The following is a 20,875-nucleotide window of genomic DNA, read 5'->3' as shown; positions in this document are numbered from 1 at the left end:
ACTAAAACAAACAGAAATCATTTAAAAAGAAATATTCACATAAAATATAATACAATAGAAAAGTAGAAAGGAATTGTATATATAATTTCTTAGGGAATTGCATATGAAAACAACATTGAGATATTCCTGAATGCTGCCTTAAAGAGTTGAACAAAAATGACTGGAAATGCAGAATGCTGGCTATGAAACAGACCAACAGCAACTCAATTGTTCATTGTGGATGTGAAAGCACAACAGAGCCACTTTTGAAGACAGTTTGGCAGTTTCTTTCTTTAAAATAAAGCTCAACATCCTTTTACTATATGAACTAAGAACTGTCTTCTTTGGTATTTTTCTGGGGAAATTAAAATTCTGTCTATACAAAAACATGCACATGCATTTTTAGAAAATTTTATTCATAATTTCACAGACTTAGAGACAATCAATATGCTCTCTAGTAGATAATTACATTAATTGACTGATATATCCATATACTGTAACATAATTCAGGACTCAAAGAAATGACCTATTAAGCCATTAAGAGACATAAAGGAGACTTGTATATAGTGAAAGAAGACAATTTGAAAAATTCTACATATTGCATGTTTCCAACTAGATACATTCTGGAAAAGGGAAATCTGAGGCAACAATAAAAATATTGATGGTTGTCAGGGAATGGGACAGGAGAAAGGGAATGAAAAGATAGACCACAGAGGATTTTTAGGACAGTGAAAGTAGTCTATGATAAATTAAATATTACACTGATACATATGTCATTACCAATTCATCAAAACCCATATGGTGTTCAATACCAGGAATGAAGCTTAATGAAAAGTAGGAGGTATGGGTGATAATGATGATGTAAGTCTAATGATCACAACAAATATGTTTCTGCAACAGGGGATGCTGATAGTGGAGGATATACCTGGAGGGAGTGGATATAGGAAGTCCCTGTACTTCTTGATCAGTTTTGTTATGAACCTCAAACTATTTTGAAAACTAAAGTGATCACTAGGTAAATCCAGATTTAAAGAACACGATCAGATATCATTTCACATTTAGAATAGTTACTGCCAAAAGGGTAAAAATTAACAAAAGTTAGTAATGGGGCGGAGAAAGGAGAACTAGTTCAGCCAAAATGAAAAGTGCACAATGATTGGACAAAGTGGACAAAGTATGCAAATCAAACAGGAGCTGGAGGTGTAGCTCCGTGGGGGGGTGCTTGCCTGACTGTGTAGCCACAGGCTGGATCTTCAGCACTGGAGAAACAAACAAACATAGAATGACTGCTTCAGCAGTTGCCCTACTTCTGAGTATATATCCGAAAGAGTAAGAGAAGCATGGTGAAGAAACATCTACCTACATACCATGTTCATTGCAGCAGTGATTATCGTTCCATTCTAATTGAATCACTAGACGTGTATATTGGGGGAAGAAGGATGGAGCCATGAAAAACGAAGGAAATCTTGTTGTTTTGGTAAAAAGTACAGAACCGGAGGATACCCTGGCATACAAAACTGAGTGGGTACAAGGACACAAACACTGCATGTTTTCCTTCACCGGGAAGCTGAAAAGGTTCATCCTGTGGGTGAGAATACAGTGATTATCAGAGGCTGGGAGAGGAAGCAGGTGGGCGAACAAAGATAGAAGTTGATTAATAGGTGATAAAATTCAGTTGGAAGGAACAAGTTCCAGTGATTCACAGAATATTAAGATAACTAGAGTTTACAGCAATATATTTTATATTTTATAGAACTACAGGAAAGAAATTTGGAGATTCCTAACAAAAATGATAAGAAGTACAAGTTACCCTAATTTGATGATTCCATGTTATATCCCATCCACATGTATAATTATATGTCTCAACAAAAAATTAAAACATCCATATTACATAAAATATATTATTTTTTAAAAACAGTGAATATATATATATATATATATATATATATATATATATTTAATGTCATTTTATTTTTTTCTGCCTAATTGCTTAATATGCTAGGAGAAAACAAAACCAAAGCAGTCGAAAGCCTGTTTCTAGGTGAGCATAATGACATTAGTGCTTTTAACTTGCTTCTCACATGGGGACATTTGATTAAATTGCTACCCACCCTGTTTCAGACTGGTTGCAATCTTAGTAAAACTGTGTACATGGAAGATTCACATCCTGGGCATGGATCCAAAAAGTTCATTAGCCACTACCCCACATGTGGCAGCTGCCAAAAGATTTATTTGCAACCTCCTCACACAATAAAAAGCAACCTTTATGTTTTCAATGAGGATTTTGCAATGTCTATGAACTTTTCTATAACTTGAGGTCAAAAGATAAATCAGACTATGTGTAGACAGATCAAGGAAAATGCCTAAATGGAAATAATCCTGTTAAAGCCACAGATCCCCACAGATATTAATAGAGATCATGTTATTTGTTACCTTGCCAACAGTGTATTTATTAATGATATTGCATCAACACACTCCACAGTGTGTCTTAGCATTGTTATAACTGTACTTGAGAAAATTTATATTCTTTCATTTATAAGAAATCTACAAATAGGGAGTCCCAACTTGATACATAATTCCTTTTGCATTTTTATGATAGATTCTCATTTATCCATGAGGGGAAGCTTGTAAAATTATCCAAGGCACTGGATAAATACACTAACAATTGGTTATAACAATAGATACTAAGCATTCAGATTTGGAAGAAGGACCTGCGCAGAGAAGTATGGAAAAATTGAACCAATATAACTCAAGGCCATGATGCGGCATTGGGGATTTTACAAAAGTGAGATAATAAATAAGCAGTGTACCAGAACTTGGGCAGGAAGTCAATTAATATCTGTACTGGTTTAAATGAAAGAGCAATATGAAGAAAAAAAACCGTAAGCCATGTACTTTTTCAATTTATTGCTTCACTTCATTCATTCATTCATATCAAGACCATTTTTTTAAATTAAAGAATCCTAGCAAGGCAGTGGTGGTGCACACCTTTAATCCCAGCACTCAGGGAGGCAGAGGCAGGTGGATCTCTTTGAGTTTGAGAGTTCGAGTCCAGCCTGGTCTACATAGTGAGTTCCAGAACATCCAGGGCTGTTACACAGAGAAACCCTGTCTTGAAAAAACAAAGAAAAAAATTAAGGAATCCCTTGAGAATATATGTGTAACTCTATGAAAATGAAGGTTATAGTTTGAAAACCACTTGACACAGAGTTCAACCACTCTGTTAATTTTAAGACACTCTGTTTCGACTGAATTCAGGACTAAAGACTTGGGGATATTCAATAAATTGTTATGCTTTCATGCATGTAAGACTAAAATCCAATAATCAAGCCCAGTCAACTATTCTATGATTGGACTACCAGACACATGATGAAGAGTGAATCAATCCATTCTTTTGTTATTTGCAAAGTTTTCAGGGTAAAAATCAGATAACCTCTCCAACAGCAAAATAAAGCAACAGAAAAGCTTGCCTATAATCGCCTATTCTGAATAACACTTTTGTCAAATGTAATTTTACTCAGCAGTGTATTATTTATTATTATTAAATAATAGTGATAAAAGATTAATCAAACAGGTGAATAATTCAAAATGTCCTCAACAAACCACTTATAGCTAATATAGGTATTACTATATGATACACATAGGAAGATGAAACTCCGAGAACATTAATAGAAACAAGGGTACAGACAGAAAAAACATACGTCCCCTTAACCACAGTACAATGTTTTTTAGTTCATTCAGTTCATCATTCCACAGCAGGGGACTGAAATTAAAATGAGCATTTTATAAACAAAATCTAAAGTCTTAGGAGGTTATATTCAACACCATATTCCTAAGACCTTTTATGAACAACAAGTTAGCATGTAGGACCAATCTTGATCTGAGATCTCCTTAAAGGTATTTTATGCTTTATACCTTCTTTATTTTCTGTTAACGAGGAAAAAATGTATTTTTGGTAAGTTGGGGTTAGCCAGAACATCAATGGAAGGTTGGATTAGGGATGGAAATCTCTGTAGCTGAGTAACATTAGATTACTACAGATGTACTTGCTACTAGATTTTGTGGTCTCTGCGGTTCATTATACCTCAGTTTATAAATATATCTGCACTATTACATGAATTAACTCCAAAACTGATTCCAAACATCAAAGAAAATCCTGAAATCAATTGGTAATGTCTTCCATGGACTCGGGAATAGGGAAGGGCAGTGGTAGTCTAAGTATTTGCAGGGAGCCAATGCAAAATGATCAGACAAAAAGGCAATTTAAAGAAGAGTTAGTTGAGTTGAGCTGCCTTGAATAGTGGATTGATACATTTTATTGAGAAATTCTGATTATACTGCATGAGAAAAGAATATATGTTTAATAAAAGGGGATTTTTTTAAAGAAAGATGTTCAAGGTCATGCTTGGCTGTATAGTAAGTCTGAGGCTAGTCTTGTTTGCCTGACACCTGTATTTTAAAAAATAAATAACAAAAGAGGGAAATTTTGAACTTTCATAATAAGATCCTGTTACCTTTAGGTGAGGTTCATATTGCATTGAACTGACAATATCAAACTCTAGAAATTTCGTACTGATCACTGAACTCTCCATTCTGTGCTGTCTTGACCTCTTGATTTAACTTGTTTATTATGTAGCTCATTAGGGATGTTTTTCCATTTTTCTCTTCAGTTCCACACAAATACCCATTCTCCGCTGACAATTTTCATAACAGAAAGTAAATACACCAAACCCAACAAATACACCACACAAATACACCAAACCAAACAAATACACCAAACCAAACAAAGAATATAAATTCTAGCACAGAGCTGCTGCTTTGGATTCAATATGTCACTTACATTTTGGGTTGGAAGTTGTGGATCAAAAAATTCGCTACTTTGGACATTCAACTGCAAGTTCATATTTTTACATTCTTGAATAGTTTTCTAAAAATCAGGATGTAAAGAATGTTGGTTACAATGTGGAAGAATATCCTTTCAGCTCATTGACTCAGTATCCTGTTGTCTTCCTTTGATATTGCTCTATCATTTTGGGCAAACAACTTTACCTCTCAAAGCCTCAGGGTTTTCATCTATAAAATGTTAACTGTATCTTCTTTCACAGTCAATAATGAAAAAGTTCAATAGTATGTGGAGAGAATAACTCTTTATTTAAGCTTTACAGTATTAATTCTGGATTAGTAATCTGTTGCATTCATTTAAAAAACTATTCATCATATTTTAGAGTTTTATGTAAGTCATATTTTTTTCCTCATGGCCTCATATTGTGAAATAGAATGGCTGTTGATAAGTCCTTTGGCAAACTGAGTTCCAGTCCATACACTTTAATGAATACCTACTATGTGTCTATTCTTGTGTTGGTGGTATAAAAATTGGTACAATTCTTACAAGTCATGAGCTTACTAAAATATGTACAATTTTTGAAAATTTTGGTTTGATATCTATGACACTGTAATAAAAATGCAATGGAGTACAAAGGAAGAGACTTTATGTCTACTTATCTATCAGATCACGTGCTATATGCTCTTTCTCATTTTCTTATTATAAAGACTAGACAAGTTTTTGTTTTGTTTTGTTTCCATCCCACTTTAAATTTGTCTCAAAATACCATGGCAGAGCCAGAATGTAAATCAGGTCTGTTTTATTCCACAGTCATGCTCTTCAGCACTCTGCTTCTACTACCTAATGGATGACCTTCTTATTGAAAGGGGACCTCTTCCTGTTTGGTCTCATAATACTTCCATCTCTTTCCACTTCTTTCTTTGATCACTACAGATTGAAACACCTCTTGGCATAACAAAATGGGTCAGGAGAAATTTATGGTGACTGTTTCTTTAGTCTCCAGTTAGAGGTTTTAGAGTTCTCCAGCTCTAATGGAAGACAATATTGGCAAGCATTAGGAATCAGCTATCACTCAAGCTTCAGTACTTACAGACTCAACTTGAACTAAATAAATATGTCCCCAGTTCAAATATATGATCCATTTTTATTAGTTCATTTTCTACTGCTATAAAAAATTCTGAGTGGATTGTTGACTACCCGAACTGTCATCATAGAACCTACACCCAGCAACTGATGAATGCTGATGCAGAGACCCACAGCCAAGTGCTGTGGGATGTTCTGTATGGCAAATGTGTTGCTCTGATTGGTTGGTAAACAAAACACTGATTGGCCATTGGCTAGGCAGGAAGTATAGGCGGGACAAGGAGGAGAATAAAGCTGGGAAGTGGAAGGCTGAGTCAGAGAGACACTGCCAGCCGCCATGATGACAAACAGCGTGTGAAGATGCCGGTAAGCCACGAGCTACGTGGCAAAGTATAGATTTATAGAGATGGATTAATTTGAGCTGTAGGAACAGTTAGCAAGAAGCCTGCCACGGCCATACAGTTTGTAACCAATATAAGTCTCTGTGTTTACTTGGTCGGGTCGAGCGACTGTGGGACTGGCAGGTGAGAGAGATTTGTCCTGACTGTGGGCCAGGCAGGAAAACTTAAGCTACAGCCAAGCACTTGGCTATGGTGATATTTTATTTGTACTGAAATGTGATTTTATTTGTATGTTAATAAATAAAGTTGCCTGGGGGTCAGAGCTAATAGCAAGCCATAGCAAGAGCCGGGCGGTGGTGGTGCATACCTTTAATCCTGATCACATGGCAGGCAGATCTCTGTGTGTTCAAATATATAGCCAGCATGGAGACACATGCCTTTAATCTCAATACCAACCATAGAAGACCTGGAGGTCTGTATAGACAAGCAGTGACAAGGAAGTCATGTGGTTGGGTTTACAACCAATGAGAAGGCAGAACAGAAAGTCAATAAAAAGACAGATACACAGGAAGTAGGTCTCTTGCTGAGGGGAAGGACAGCAGTGGCAGGAAGGGTAAGAAGGCGGTTTTAAGTCTCAGCTCTTTGCTACTACTCTGACCTATTGGGCTTTTAACTCTGCATTTGGCTCTATGTTTCTTTTTTTTTTTTTTTTTTTTTTTTTTTTGGTTTTTCGAGACAGGGTTTCTCTGTGTAGCTTTGCGCCTTTCCTGGATCTCGCTTTGGAGACCAGGCTGGCCTCGAACTCACAAAGATCCGCCTGCCTCTGCCTCCCAAGTGCTGGGATTAAAGGCGTGCGCCACCACCGCCCGGCGGTTCTATGTTTCTTATTTAACAAGACTGTTACATTTACACTTGGCCAAGCTCCTGGAGTAAAGTTGAATAGAGGGACTATAAGAGCCAGGAGGAACAAGATCATGATGGGAAAAACCACCAAGACAGCTGACCCAAGCTAGTGGAAGTTAGCTTGGACTCTGGACTGACAGCCGGGGAGCCTGTATGGGGCTGCACTAGGCCCTTTGATAGAGGATGACAAATGTGTGGCTTGATCTGTTTGGAGTTTCCTGGCAATTGGACCAGGACTCATTCCAAGTACATGAACTGACTTTTTTAGAGCCCATTCCCCATGGTGCCATGCATTACTCAGCCTTGATGAAGGAGGGAGGGGCTTGGGCCTGCCCCAACTTGATAGGCCAGCCTATGTTGAATACCCAAGGGAAGCCTTACCCCCTTTGAGGAGTGGGTGGGGGTGGGATGTGGGGAGGTGGGGGGAGTGGGAGAAGGGGAGAGGGACAACAGTGGGAGGTATGTAAAATGAAAAAAAACCTTTAAATAAACAAGTAAACCTTAAAAAATATCTGAATGTTTTATAATGGAAAGGGGCTTATTTATCTCATAGTTTTGGAGTATGGAAAACCAATGTTGGAGTATCCTTCTTTTTGGTCTCTAGTGAGGACCCCTTTGAATGTATTACAACATGGCAGATAACATCATGGAAAGAACATCTTGAGATGCTCATGGGACTAATTTCTGGATAAGATGCTCTTGAGAATAATTTTTGGATAAGAGAGAGAGAGAGACTAACTTCCAGATAAGATGTGCTTTCCACACAACACAGTAAGGGAGAAGAGTCAGAATAAGACAAAACAGACTATGTTTCCGAGAGGAAATGCTTCTTAATTCTGTGAAGATGATAATGAAATACGTGAAAAGTACTAAGGGAAAGAAGGGATTTGGAAGGGATGGATACAGGTCCTCCACTTGTACAGTTTTCCATGCCATTGTTATGCTATGAGCATGGTACAATTCTCAGGTCTATAGTTAACTCCTATACTTCCTATATACCTAGGAAACATCCCCCAGGTAAAACATTAGCCATGCCAGGAAATATGGTCCTGGGAGTAGCAGGAGGGCTAGAGAAGCTGCCTAAACCACACTTGGAAAGCTAAGTGTGGTTAACAGAGGGAGATGGCATGCAAAGAAGGGAAGTTACTAAAATGAAGACAACTGTAGAGGAAAATGGACAAAAATCCAATATAGATTCAACATCAGAGTAAACCACAGAAAAAATAAGAGTTTACATGTTCAACAAATGCTCCCTTCTACATATAGCCAGCAATATCAATTGACAAGGACCCAGGAAAAAGCTGCTTCAACACTTGGGCTTTTTTTCTTTCTAATTTTTATGTTTTAATTACACTTTTAGCTATATGCTGTGGATATCACTCTGTATAAATAAAATGCTGATTGGCCAGTAGCCAGGCAGGAAGTATAGGTGGGACAAGCAGAGAAGAGAATTCTGGGAACAGGAAGGTTGAGGAAGAGAGATGCTGCCAGCCACCATGAGAAGTAAGATGTAAAGTACTGGTAAGCCATGAGCCATGTGGCAACTTATAGATGAATAGAAGTGGGTTAATTTAAGATATAAGAACAGTTAGCAAGAAGCCTGCCACGGCCATACAGTTTATAAGTAATATAAGTCTGTGTGTTTACTTGGTTAGGTCTGAGTGGATGCGGGACTGGCAGGTGAGAGAGATTTGTCCTGACCGTGGGCGAGGCAGGACTGGAGGAAACTCCAACTACAGCTATATTTTAAAATACATATTTTAGTGCAATTCATATATTTATAAATTTTTCCTCACACATTTTCATTATTTGGTCATTTTCTTTTCTTTCTTTTTTATTTTATTTTATTTTATTTGACTTTTATACTGTTTTTGCCCCATATGTGTCACTTTTTTCATTCTACTCTACTTTCAGGAGTATCTCTCTTTGTATTAATGGTTTGTTTTAAAGTGCTTATGGTTTTATTTTTAATAGAGTTCTTACATTTAGCTAATGTTTTGAACCTTCTCACTGGGAAATATTTTGTGTTGTTTTGTTTTTTCTTTTGGTATCTTGTTTTCTCTATAATATTACTTACACCTCCCTTTGCATTTCTTTTATTTACCTTTGCTTCTCCTCCTATTTTCCTCTTCCTCTGCATCCTTTCTTCATTTTGCTCACTTACTATGTTAACAATAAATAATTTTTAGCTCCATAGCACATTCTGAATTAGTTTTGGTACGTTCTGTTTGCTATATTCAGCAACTCTACATCATAAATATGACAGAAAAACAGGACACTTCAAAACAAGTCTGCACTCACACAGGCCAAGACCGCCAATCCAGCACTAGAGAAAATTTTGAAGGGAATACTAGAGTATACACAAAGGAGGAGGAAAGAAAGTCTTAAGGTCATGAACACAGGAAAGAATCAATTTCATGAGAGGACTCTGTGAACAAAGGAGAACTAGAAAGGAACCCATCATGTCCAACACAGTAAACCAGTAAACTCTTAATGCTAATAGGGAAAAAGAAAGGAACAATCATCCAACCAACCAGAAAAACAACAGAATTACAGAAATCAGTAGCAATCTCAGGTGTAGATGGCCTCAAATAGCCAATAAAGAGAAATAGTCTGACTCAGTGAGTGGATTGAAAAGATAACTCTTGCTTCAAGAATATACCTCACTGGTAAACACAGCCAGAGACTGAGTCAAAAGATGGAAAAATATTTATCAAGTAAGAAAATCCATAAACAAGGTGGTGTAACTATTCTAATATCTGGTAAAATAAACTTCACATAAAACTAGTCAATTGAAATGAAACAGGAAACTATATATTAATGGATAAAATAAATTCATTATATGGAATCCAGTACTCGACTGATATCAAAATCAGGTAAGTATATGAAAAAGGAAAACTATAGAGCCATTTTCTTGATGAACATGCACAAAAATTCTCAATAAAAAAGAGAATTTTTACAATCCAAACTATAGAATTAGTTGGGCTCATGGGAGCTCACAGAGACAGAAGTGATAATCAGGGAGCCTGTATGGGTCTGACCTAGGTCCTCTGCATATATCTTATGGCTGGGTAGCTTGGTGGGACTCCTAACAGTGGGAACAGGGGACTGTCTCTGACTCTTTTGCCTGCTTTTGGGACCCTTTCCCTCCTACTGAGTTGTCCTGTCAAGCCTTGATATAAGGGCTTGTGCCTAGTCTTATTGTAACTTGTTATGCCCTATGTGGTTGCTATCTCTGGGATGCCTGCTTTTTTCTGAAGGAAAGTGGGGGAGGAGTTGATCTGTGGGAGAGGGGAGGTGGGGTTGAACTGAGAGGAGTGGAGGAAGGGGAAACTGCTGTGGATATTGCTTTATATAAATAAAGCACTGATTGGCCAGTGACCAGGCAGGAAGTATAGGCGGGACAAGGAGAGAGGAGAATTGAGGAAAGAGGAAGGAAAGAGAGTACAGCTGGAGCCACCGCCTAAGACAAGGAAGATGTAAAGTACCGGTAAGCCACGAGCCACATGGCAAAGTAAAGATTTATAGAAATGGGCTGAATATAAGAGTGAGAGCTAGACAATGATAGACCTGAACTAATGGCCAAGCAGTTTAAATAATGTAAGAGTCTGTGTTTATTTTATAAGTGGGCTCCAGGACTGGCGGGCCTTGGTGGTGGGAGCTGGAGAAAAATTCTCCAGCTACAAATGGCGCCCAACGGCTCAAGTTTCCACCTTAAACCTAACAATATTTAATAACCAATTCTAAACAGAGCCAAAACCAGGTTCCTGCTTCATGTCTCATATGGGCAGCTAGACGCCGCAAAACACGGGTTTGAGCTACTGGAGGGTTCCTGGTGTATGCACTTGACCTACAGTATGGCAGGAATGAGACCTATGCCAGCGGCACATTACGCTGTGTGGTAGATTTAGTCTTTACTAATATTTAAAGAGAGAGAGAGAGAGAGAGAGAGAGAGAGAGAGAGAGAGAGAGAGAGAGAGAGAGAGAGATTGAGGTTTCTGGGCTACACGCTGCTTTGATGAAAGCGTAGACCCACTATTTCTGAGATGTGATGGCTCCCAGAGCTGGCGGAACCGCCATGTTGGGAAGCTAAAGTGGGCAGAGCCAACAGCCACAGTGCTATAGGCTTCAAAAAGAGATAAAAAGGAATATATACAGTTATATAAACAAATAGTTTTTAAAAGTAAAGTCTTTAAAGAAACAATAAAGGTAATAAGCCACGTAAAGATGGCTATCACACAGAGAATCTGGATTATGTTGTCTTTGATATTAGTAACTGAAGAAAAACATTTGATTGTAAAAGCTGTTGAGTTATGCCAAAATGTAAATTTTAAAGGTACCTTGACTTCAAAATTTGGATATAAGGATATGTTGCTTTGGAAAAGAGTCTCTGCTTTTGTTTCCACAGAAAGCCAGAGGCTATGGATTTGTTCCAGATTAAGATACATCAGGTTTGACCAGCCAAGACCCCCTGAAAGGTCTCCAGTGACACCATGGCCCAGATGATCCAACATCCGGAACGGTTTCAGGCAACTGGCTCAGATAATACACCCTCATGGACTACTCCATAATCCTAAAATTTTCTTTGTGTCCCCATAGATACAGCGCCCCCCTCCAGCAGGAAGTAGTAAGAGAAGCTATGCCCAAATTCCCAAATATATCAAGCTGGCTTTAGAGATGGAATTGGCTCACTCCCCCTCTAAACCCAGACATATTACTTTAAAAAAAATGGTTAAGAGATTCTTGTGTCCCAAATCAGAAGAGCCCTCTGGTGTGGGTCAGAGAAAAACCAATATTTTTATTTAAAACAGGTTGATTATAAATACAATCTCTTTCTAAAGAAAAAAAGGGGATAGTTTAGATATGATAGGATAAAAGGATAGATTAATGAACCTATTTTTAAAGAGTAACAACTTGTTTAAAATGCTTTACATTGCTATAGATTTTAGTTTATTGACACAAATTTAAACTTAATTTTGTTATACTGTATATATGTTTCTATTCTTGTGTGAGGTATTATGTTTATGTAACTCATTTAAAATTTAATGGATAATTAAAAAATAGATTAATAATTATTCATCTATGATAATCATATTTGTAGCCATGTTAGTTAAGTCTTCTAGGTATACATAGATATATTTCAGATAGATAGGTAGTCTTCAAACACTTCAAAGACCTACAGAATATGGCATTTAAAATGTTTTAAAAATTTAGACTTTCTGGACAGTGAGACATGTCTGCTCATGACAGCACCAATTTACTTCAGAGAAGAGTATGGGCATCAAAGACACTCCATATGGAGTTTATCTTCACCTTGACAAAAATAGCCATTTGGACAAGAAACTGTTCTTGCCTGGACTTCTTGATCAACTTGACATACAGGACCCATAGAAAGGTAACCACTGAACTTTGCTTGACAAAATGGTCCTTCAGGTTCCTGATTTACAGAGAAAACTACAAGACATTCTACAGGACACAAAAAAAAGTGAATGAGAGACCCTAGGCCTGTGGGCTGAAGACTAATGCCCCAACTTTACAAGAAAACTTTGAATGACTGTCCAGGCTGTCAGCTGTCTCTGTCTACCCTACAAGACTCCTGAAAGTTGCTTGCATCCTTTTCCCATTTCTCAGGTAGTATTATATCCTTCTGAGGTCTTTGATGTGGTTAAAGACTAGATACTTACAATTTTCCTTAGTTATGATAAAAGATAAGTTAGATATAAAACCTTAAACTCACAAATATAAGATAGATATCTTCTTTTATATTATAACTATAATTCTTACTCGATAATTATTTTGTTATATGTAATATTACTATGTTGAATTTAAAACCTTCCTTTTTGAAAAAGAAAAAAAGGGGAAGTGCTGTGGATATCGCTTTATATAAATAAAGCACTGATTGGCCAGTGATCAGGCAGGAAGTATAGGCGGGACAAGGAGAGAGGAGAATTGAGGAAGGAGGAAGGAAAGAGAGTACAGCTGGAGCCACCGCCTAAGACAAGGAAGATGTAAAGTACCGGTAAGCCACGAGCCACGTGGCAAAGTAAAGATTAATAGAAATGGGCTGAATATAAGAGTGAGAGCTAGACAATGATAGACCTGAACTAATGGCCAAGCAGTTTAAATAATGTAAGAGTCTGTGTGTTTATTTTATAAGTGGGCTCCGGGACTGGCAGGATTTGGTGGTGGAAGCTGGAGAAAAATTCTCCAGCTACAGGAAACGGCAGTTGATATAATGTATTAGAGAAGAAAAGAAAGAAAGGAAGGAAAGAAGGAAGGAAGGAAGGAAGGAAGGAAGGAAGGAAGGAAGGTAGGAAGAGGAAGGAAGGACAGAAGGATGAAAGGATGGAAGGATGGAAAGAAGGATTATTATCATAACCATAATCATGATCAAGTTAGTTTCATTACAGTGATGTAAATATGGTTCAACATACATCAATCAAAACATGTAATGCAGCTCACAAATTGCTTTAAGGACAGAAATCACATGATTTTACTAATATTTGTAGAAAAGGCTTTCAACAGAAGTTCAATATCACTTCATGATAATAATTATGAAAATCCTAGGAATCAAAGAATATACATAAACATAATAAATAGCATTTGTGACAAATCTATACCCAACTTTACACTAAATAAGGAAAATTTGAAAGTATTTCCTACAAAATCAGGAGCAATTCTTATTCAATATAATGTGTAGTTTAGCTTGGACAAAAGAACAAAAGTCAGAAACGCAAAGGGTACAGATAGCACAGGAAGAAGTGAAAGTACGCCTATTTTCAAGCAATAAGATTATATTCTTAAAATACATTTAGATATCGACCAGAAAGCCCTTAATCTGATAAACATTTTCAGTAATGTAGCAGACTACAAAATCAAAGACAAAAATCAGTAGCTTTTAATGTATCAGTAATTAATTTGCAAAGAAATCAGTGAAATATCCACAATAGCTAAAAATAATATCTATGAATAAAACTAACCATGGTAGCAAAATACTCCTAAAATAAAACTGTATGAAATTCACTGAGAATTAATAAAAATATTGTTTAAAAATCTAATCATCTGTATATCATAAAGGAGATCAATATCTACAATACATAAAGACTGTATTTATTGAACATTAAAAAGCCAATCAGCAAATGAGATAACTTGAATAGACAGTTTTCAAAAGAAGAAATACAAATATCCAATAAATACTCGGGAAAATTCTACATATTTAGCCATCAGGAAAATGTACATTAAAACTGCTTTGTGATTTCATCCCATACTACTTAGAATAGTTAACATCCAGAAAACAAATGTTAGCAAAGCTGTGGGAAAGCCTCGTAAATTCCTGGTGAAGTTACAAATTGCTGTTACCAGTATGGAAACCAGTACAGAGGCTTCTCAGGAAACAATATTACCCAACCATAACTGCTTTTGTTCATGTATGTGAAGAACTCAGAGCTAACATGCCTCAGAAATACTTGCATATCCATATTTATTGCTGCTGTTTAATTCACAATATCTAGAAAATTAAACTATTCTAGGTGTCCATCAACAGAAGAATGGATAACGAAAATGTTATACATATACAAGATTGAATTATATTTAGGTGTAAAGAAAAAATGAAATCATAATATTTGTAAAAAGTATAATAAAATGAAAATCATTATGCTAAAATAAGCGAGACTCAAATAAATATTACATGCTTTCTTTCATGCAGTATATACATTCAAATTTGTATATATGTTTATAAACATATATATGAAGTGAGACGTGGATCCTGAAATTAGAAAGTGGTTTATGAGAGAGAAGGAAGACATCCCAAGTAAGTGAAGGGGGAAAAGGGTATAAAACAGTTAGCACTGGAGTTCATGTGACAGGAAAGCCAAAAGTGGGAGATAATCTTCAGGAAGAAGATGACCTGTAAGATGAGTGGGGATAGATGGAGAGAAATAGAACGAAGTCACATGGTATGTATATATACAAAGATCATCAGGAAATTCATTATTTTATATGCCAAATTACAGGTAATAATAAACTTTAAAAACAAGCTGCACGAAATCCAGAGACCAGAAATGTTGTAGTCTTACACTTTTCATAGCAGCCAACCCTTACAGTGTCCCACAAGAACTAAACTAGTCCATTCCTAAGAGCAGTGGTCCAATGATCTAATAATCTTCCACTGGGTTTGAACATCTACTGACAGTACCACATGTACTGTGTACCACAGTACCACGGGGACCAAATCTCTAGCACATGAATCCTCAAGTAACATACCCAACTCACAGCAGTTGTCAACTATGTGTCAGCCATAACGGCTTAATTATCCCATACTCTCCAGTCACTTATAATAAATTATCTAGACTGCTCTGGGGTATAGAGAGCTATAGCAGAGTTCGTCCATTTCTAATCCTTCCTTAGAATTTTAGTAGAGTCATCAAGAACTTCAGAAGAAGAAGAAAAAAAAGTCATAGCCACCCACTCACTTTCTAGCTATGAATGTGATTTTCTCTTCTTTGGAGCCCTACCCAGTAATCCAAGGAAACTTACATTTTACATCCTTTAATAGGGTGAGGACATTCGTTTGATGATTTTTTTGCCAGAAGATCTTTTATTTCAAGAAATATGGGCCAAGGGCCACATCTGTTCTGATTACCAAGGGTTTGACTTTTCTCTGGGGAGTTTTCATAAGGTCAAAGGGTCTAAAACTACAACTAACCCCTCTCATGTTACAAGAAGTGTCCGAGCCCCCTCTGCATTTCTGACAGGGACACAGCTTTTGCCTGGTTAGTGCCATAGATTTGTCAATAAACATATTGTACCTTTGATGGAAGTTTGTTTCATTCCATAAGGTCTTTGTGCTATAATTTTTATTTAGTCTGTAATGTAGCCAATATAAACTCCATTATTCTTCCTTCATATATGATAAAAACTAAAACATAAAAAACAATGTCTTAAAACAGATGCAGTGGTGCATGCCCCCCATAAAGTCAGCACTTGGTAGATGGAGGTAGGATGATCAGTAGTTCAGGGTCATCTTCAGATGCATAGTGAATTCAACATCAATTTGGGTTATAAAAACTATCTCAAAAATGATAATGTTCTTTAAACTGGAAGGAAATTTGAAAACCAGATCTCCTCATCTTGTAGAGAATCTATACATGCCACAGTTTGAACAAGACAGAGATGTTGCTCCTACAGCACTAGGTACTCCAGTAGTTGTATAGTACTTTTCTTCTTAATCATTTCAAAGACTCTGAGGCTCTAGAACCTTGTCTGAGTGTAAATAGTGATTTATACCTCATTGGACATTTGGATAAGACCTGAAAGGAACTGCTTGAGGGTTCAGGTTACCAGTCAGTCACATAATATCAATGTATTTAGGCTAAGGGTTAATTCTCTTTTGTACCTAGCAACCAATAATACCTAATGGTTAACAACAGCTTTCCCTGACACAGGAAGTATACTATATGGTTTGCAGAAATTATTCCATTTTCTCTCTTAACCTATGTAAGTATGAATTGCTTTTATTATTTATTGTTTTGTGTTTTTCACCATATAAACATGCTGTCTACCTAATAGTTCAATAATGGAGGAATTCTAGGAGACATAGAAATAAATTCTGAGAAGTTGATTCATTATATGCATTTGCTTCCCTAGTCTGATGTCAAGTATGAATTGTGAACAGATTTTTGAAATATGAAACACTGTATACTTTAGCCATTCAAACCACATATTCAATGGTTTCTGGTTTATTCATATCAGGTAGTCATCATAATCAATTTTAGCATATATCATTTCAGTGCTACATAAATGACATCTTTACTCTGGTGTTTTGTAGTAGAGCCTAGGGTCTGGTCTGAATCCAACTCTTTTCAGTCAAAAATTCATAAAATATCAAACATTAAATGTCACAAATAACATCAAAAAAGAATTGTAGATTAGAAAGATCCTGCTTTTTGAAGAGTAGTTGAAATTGATTTGTGCTGTAATATGTAGCTAATTGATTTTTAAAGTCATCCAAAAATATGGACTTTTCATTTTACAAATTCTCTGGTTTTTATTATATAACATAAATTTAATTGTATATAGGATAAATGAATATCTGTGGTCTGGATTCAGATTCTTGGCCACTAGTTTGTGACCTCTCTATTCAAGAAGTATGGATGCTAAGACTCAATTTTGTTGAGCTATCATTTCCTATCATTTTTCTATCTATATAATTGGAATTGGAGTTATCTGGCTTTATGACTTCAAGTTGCCTACGCTTTTGACTAAAGTAAGAATGTTGCTTTCCAGCTAACTTTTGGAGGGCCCTCATTTCATATTAGCTCATTTCTAAGCTGTGCTCACTCTCTGAAAAAAGATTTGGATGGTACATCATTTATGATTTTAACTACTTGTAGCAAGTTTATCTAACTGAGAAGTCAGATCTGACACCCAGACTCTAGTTTGTCCCTCGAATTCAATGTATAAAGTAAAGGTCTTTTAGCTTTCTCAGCCTCTAATTGTATTCTTGACATCGAGATGGGCTGATGTGCCTCTTCTGTCGAGTTATACTACCTACCAGGTGCTGTTGCTCACCTTTCACCAATGGGGCTAATTCAAAGGTTGCACTTGTATGATTGCCCACCTTAAAGGTTGTGCTAAGGATTAGATGATGTGTACCAAATCTCTAAGATAGTGTGTGTCCCTTGGCAGGTAGTCATTAAAAATACAAGTACTGATCACCTGTTTTCTGGGGGTTATAAAAAAAATAGACTCCCAGTGAGAGGAAATACAGCAGAATATGACTGGCCTACTTTGCCAATAATAGAAATGCAATGTTTCTGACATAATGTAGCCCATCTGAAGAAATAAGCAAATAGTTATAATCTCCCTCAATCTGGGCCTTGCTTGCCACCTTCATCATAGTGAATACAAGAATGCATGCCTCCAGTCACACTATCAATGTGCATGATAGGTATTTGTTTTGCTAATTCTACAAAGTAGAAGGCAATAAACTTAGCATACTTATGGCATTCTTCTGGCAAGTCATGTAAAGCCTCATAGGTATGTATGCCATAGGCATGAGCACTACAAAAATGAAAGTTCATTTTAGACAGCATAGTGCCCATTTTAGTCACTGTGAAGGACTATGAGATAGGAAGTTATTATGGGCTAAATTGTGATCCCCTGCCCCCAGAGCTACACTGAATTCCTAGTCCATGATATCTTTGAATGTGATCAATTTTAAGAAATAAAGTCTTACTCTATTTTATTTATTTTACTGCTATGACAAATCTACAGCTTAGGCAATTTATAGAGAAAATAAATTTCTTTCTCACAGTTGTGGAGGCTGGAAAGTCAAAGATTTAATGACCACCTCTAAGGAGAGCCTTCTTGCTTCATCAAATCATGGCAGAGGATATCACATGGCAAATGAACATGCAAGAGGAGGGATAGAAGCAATAGAACACTCAAGAAAGAAGCTCATTTTTATAAGAAATTATTCCTACAATAACTATCTAACTCTTGTGCCCAATAATAAGGGCATCAATCCATTCATGAGAGTGGAATCCTGAGGACTTAATTAACTCATAAAGGCCTCACCTCCCAATATTGTCATGATGGGGAATAACTGTCAGCATGAATTTGGAAGGAGCATTCAAATAATACCAAAATCTTTGCCAAAGTAATCAACTTGAGCTGAGATCATAGTGGGTTATGACAGCCGCACAATCTAATGTGTTAAGTATCCTTACGGAAAGAAGAGACACAGACAGACAAACACAGGGGAAAGACCACTGTGCAAAGGCACAGATGTACAAAGAGAAGACAGCCATGATATAGATATACATAGAATATCAAAATTTGTCAGTAAGAGCTAGAAACTAGGGGAGAAGAAAGCTTGACCCTGCCAATATCCTTATTTCAGATTTCTAGCCTGTATATCCACAGGGCTATACATTTTTCTTGTTTCAAGTCATTCTGTATGCTGTATTTTGTTATCACAGCTCTAGGCAAACAATCTAGGAGGTAGAATAGAAGCAGACTACTATTAGAAGTCAAGAAACCCCTGGCTTTTTTATTTTTTAACTCTTATCTTAGATGATGATTTAATATCTTTTGGATGATGACTTAAGAGTCTCTCTTTTCTTATAAATAAAATAATAACATCAATTTTGAGCCCATACAATTATTATAAACATTAACTTTGAAGATGAAAGTCTATCACATAATAACAATGACTTTCCCATTATCATAAACATGTATTTCTAGAACCCAGTTTAGTTTAAGGATACATAAATGTCTCATGCCTGCATACGCTTGAACCAGAACCCAGAAATTTCTATAGTACATACACAAAAGCAATTTCTAAGGTACACACCTCCTCTTAAGTACATACCCAACAGAAATGCATGTATGTGAGAGTGTTAACAGAAGCAACACAAAGAATACTTTGAAACACCATAAGGCTGTTAACATTAAAAGGAAAAAATAACTGTGGTATATTCATACATTGAGTGCTACATAGCAATTAGAAGGAGTTGCCACAGACAGGATGCAGATCTCTAATGCTATCATGAATGAAAAGGACAAGAAACAAAACAATAACATAGACTCTGAACAAACATAAAATTTAAAACTCAGGCTAAAGTAATATGTGATATAAACCATAATGGTGAAAATGCTTGAGAGGAAGCAATGGTTAAAAGGAGCATTAGGAAAGCCTCTGAGCTGCTGGTAACACTATTTCCAGATACAGAGATTGCTTACTTTGGCACCTTCACCTTGAAAAAGTCTTAAGCTGTATATATGACATTTCAATGACAAATTTAAAAATTTATACCACTCAACTTAATAATTCCATATATAAAACTTCTACCTAAGTATGGTGATATTTTATTTGTATTAAAATGTTATTTGTATGTTAATAAATAAAGTTGCCCGGGGGTCAGAGCTATTAGCAAGCCATAGGAAAGCAGGGCAGTGGTGGCATACGCTAGTAATCCCAGCACTTGGTAGGCAGAGCTAGGTAAGTCTCTGTGTGTTCAGGGATACAGCCAGTATTGGATACACATGCCTTTAATCTCAATACCAATCATAGAAAACCTGGAGGCCTATACAGACAGGCCGTGACAAGGCGGTCATGTGGTTGGGTTTACAACCAATGAGAAGGCAGAACAGGAACTCTATATAAAGACTTTAACACAGGGATAGCTCTGGTTCGGAGAGGTAGGACCACTGCAGGAGGAAGGGTAAGGTTTTAGCTCTTAGTTCTGACTTCTTGGCTTTCTTCTTTGCATTGGTTCTGTGTTTCTTATTTAATAAGAAGGTTGGTTACATCTACACCTAAGTGAAAATAAAATGTATATCTGAGAAGTGTCAGCATGGATATACTATAATTCAGAAGAAAATCAACTATAGGATATGCCCACATAATGCAATCACTATTAGGTAGGAAAGTATTTCATATACATTCTTCAATAGAAAGTTGTTTTATCAATTTCAATTGACTATTCATTAATGATAATTTTAGAGATCAGTTGAATTTCATACTTTCCTGACTCTGTTTTCCATTCACAAGGGAAAGTAGCTTGCCTGAGTAATGTGCCTGCGCAAGTCACCTTCTGTTCATGTCAAAAGCAGAATAAATATGAGAGTGAGATGAATTGGGGCTGGGCCATGCAGTATTTGAGGCTGACGAACAACAGAACATCAGTCAGCTGGTGGATAGCAAGGGTTTCAGCTCCTATGA

At 36.6% G+C, this 20,875-nt stretch overlaps 1 protein-coding gene across 6 annotated transcripts in view; it reads right to left on the bottom strand.

Moving 5' to 3' along the window:
• The window catches only part of Rtl4 (retrotransposon Gag like 4), a 355,422-nt gene that overhangs the window by 27,963 nt on the left and 306,584 nt on the right, over positions 1-20,875 (bottom strand). The window contains exon 4 of one of the 6 annotated variants that reach the window (XM_052737634.1): positions 4,820-4,906. The exons of the other annotated variants lie outside the window; for them this stretch is intronic. The gene's annotated coding sequence lies outside the window, so the exon portion shown is untranslated. The remainder of the gene's footprint in view (positions 1-4,819; positions 4,907-20,875) is intronic. 6 annotated transcript variants of the gene reach the window in all.

Source organism: Peromyscus californicus, unplaced genomic scaffold (genome assembly GCF_007827085.1).
Source record: "Peromyscus californicus insignis strain IS unplaced genomic scaffold, ASM782708v3 Scaffold_10__1_contigs__length_136768540, whole genome shotgun sequence".
In the NCBI taxonomy this organism is placed as follows: Eukaryota; Metazoa; Chordata; class Mammalia; order Rodentia; family Cricetidae; genus Peromyscus; species Peromyscus californicus.
Note: the sequence above shows the minus strand (reverse complement) of the source record. Positions and strands in the feature narration are given on the sequence as shown.